We start from the raw sequence: 3,017 nt of genomic DNA, 5'->3' as shown, positions 1-3,017 counted from the left end.
ATTAAGAAGAAATACATATCTCCTCACCCAACTTTGAGGCATTAAAATGTGAGTACACTTTTGTTATTAAGCTGAAGTACATTTTCAGCAAAAAAGAATGTAGAAATCTTTTCAGTGTTGTAGAGAACAAAACCACTGTCTTTTTGCTATTATTCCACATTCTCCCGTTTATCCTGGGCTTTTTAGTGAGACAATTTTTTTTGTTGTTTTTTCCTGTAATGTTTCTATTATCCTACACTTTATTCTGCATTTGTTCTCTCCTTTCCATCACATTCTGATTCCACAGAATATTCTACAATGAGTGTTTTAACTAAGCATACTTCAAAACCAGAACCCACCATATGAGATCTGAGCCTCTCTGAATCAGGTATTCCCTTGAAGCATTGACTTCCCAGCTTTATACTCCTTTTAAAATATTGTTAACCACTGCAAGTTTTTCATGCTGTATTTGTGTTTCTTTTGGGCTGTTACTGCTCTTGGAGGTTCCAGATTAGCAAAATGGATGTTGCCTTTTTTGCTATGTTTCTTTTCACTCTTTTACTCAATTTTCCTTTCATTGTGTACCCTTCTTTTTCTCATTTATTACATATCAAGTTTCTCAACTGTCTGATGCTGTATACACTATGCTAGTGAAAGCCTGTATGTTTGCATTGATCCAAAGCTTGTCATCACTGAGTATGACATCTTTCTATTTAACAAGAGGGTCTAGTTCTGTACTTTGTATAACATTATAGGCTATCTGGCCACACATTCCCCTTGCATGGTTCACACATGTCCATTTTGCTTCTATCATTGGTGTGCTTACTTTGTTTCTAATTGGATAAATATTCTGTAGGTTATGCCGCTGTCAAGTCTAATTACTGTGATGAAATATGCTTTCTGTATTGACAATGTGTCAATTGAATTAACAAATTTCTATCTCCTTTAATTAATGCAAATCTTTATCTTGTCTCCTATTTTGTTGCATAGAGATAGATGTCAGAGAAAAAAAGAGCCAGAGCAGATAAAATGTTACTCTTTACATGACATACCTCCTTGTACATCTTTATGAGGAAATATATCTCGGTGAAATGATATGGTCTCAATCTTGCCAAAAATTTTTTAGCCATAAGATCTATAAAAGAACTGAAATGGCTTCTCTCCTGCCCTTTGAGGATGTAAAAATATCACCACAGAAATGGTGATGGTCACTTTTATTACTGCTGATGCAACACAAAGCAGAAAAAGCACGGAGAGATGTTAAAATGAGCCCCATACATACGAGGTCTCACAGTGCTTACTTCCTTATGCCTCTGCTTAGGTGAAGCATATGCATTCAAAGTAGAATCCAAAGAACTCTTTTCTCTTCTGTGACAGGTGTGATAAACCTAGAAATCCCTTTGACTTAATCAACAGAGGCTGTGAACATTCCCTGGTATGGCCAACAAGACTGTAGCTACAATTAAGTTCATGATTTTGAGATGTGCAAGTGATCGTGTACTATTTAGATTAGCTATCTCAGTATACCCACAGAGGTTTTTATTGAGATGATAAGGGACCTAAAAAATAATGTAAGAAAAACAAGCATTCGCAGAAAAGGCAGGAAGTCACCCGTCTTTTTGTATGACATCGGTATGGACTCCTGAACAAAAGTCACAGAAGGAAAGCAGCCTGAACAACACCTTGTTTTGAAATCAGAAAAACCCATTTTGTACACTAACAATCAGGAGTTTTATCCACTTGTGTTGCTTTAAAACAGCAAAATGCTTGGCGATTTGTCTCAGCAGCAACAGGAAACTAATACATTGTCCAAAGAGTTAGATTCGATATGATTTACTGATTCAGTACAAGGCCCCAGCTAACTTCCTAGAGAATGAAATAGGTTGAATACTTCTCACTTGGACCTTCTCAAATGAGGTTCATTTTTATTTCAACAAGCTAAATGTCTGTTCCCGACTTTCCCCCTTACTTACTTTAATATCTTCAGGTATTCATCACCGCTGCCTAGGTTTGCTAAAAGGACCTAGTCATAGAATACAAAAAAAAAGGCCCTAGATGTTCCTTGCTCTATCTTCAGTAGAGCAGAATCAGTGAACCTTGGGGACCTGCCTTTAATTGGAACAATACATTCTTCCATCGAGATGAAGACTTATTTTTGCAATCAATCCTCTTTGCAATGATACAACATAGGATCCCAAAGCCGGTAGAGGCTGAGTTCCTGGAAGGATGAAATCTGAATTTTCAAGTGTAAGAGCATCCCTGCAAACACACGCATCACCAGAGGGGATGTCTTTCTTCCTCATTATAACAAGAGGATACTCAGGAAATACAATGTTACATACTATAAAAAAGAATAAATACTTATGATTATAGTTTTTCTTAGTTATGATAAAATATAAGATACATATGAATATCATAACTGTGATTATTGCTAGATAACTGTTTTTATTTGCAATATTAGTATGTTAAAATTAAATCTTTCTCTTTTATAATTAAAGAAAAGGGAAGCTGATTTTGGAGGTGATATATTCTGTGAATACCTTGTATTGCCATTTGTTAATAAGTAAGCTGAATCAATCAATGTCTTATTAGAGTAAAGAAAGCCTGAAGGAGCTATATAGAAAAATTAGGAATAGTCACTGAGAAGTCATGAAGCTGCTGCCAGGAAGAGACACCTTTCATGGGATCTGCTGAAATTTGCCAGTAAGCCTCGACCTCATGGTGGGTGGTCCAAAGATTAGTAGAAATTGGTTATTTTAGGATATCACAGTAAGCTAGGATTACTCTTATGCTATTGGCCAGACATTATTGTAAATAATATAGTTTCTGATTTGTTATTTCAAGTCAGGGCTTTAGGATACAAGTCATCATTATCTGCCAACAGATCTATTCCTTATGATATGCTGTCTTCAAATGGTATCCTTTTCTTTGGGATATAAATTGGATATACACATGGCATGAAGTATTTTTTTTTTTTGTTGAGAAAAGGAAAAAAAAAGTTTCTGCCTCCTCCCAGCCTCCCATTTCCCTCCCCCTCC

This window comes from Alexandromys fortis, unplaced genomic scaffold (genome assembly GCF_014885135.2).
Source record: "Alexandromys fortis isolate MF-2015 unplaced genomic scaffold, M_Fortis_MF-2015_v1.1 scaffold_294, whole genome shotgun sequence".
NCBI lineage: Eukaryota > Metazoa > Chordata > Mammalia > Rodentia > Cricetidae > Alexandromys > Alexandromys fortis.
This window is presented reverse-complemented; position numbering follows the sequence as displayed.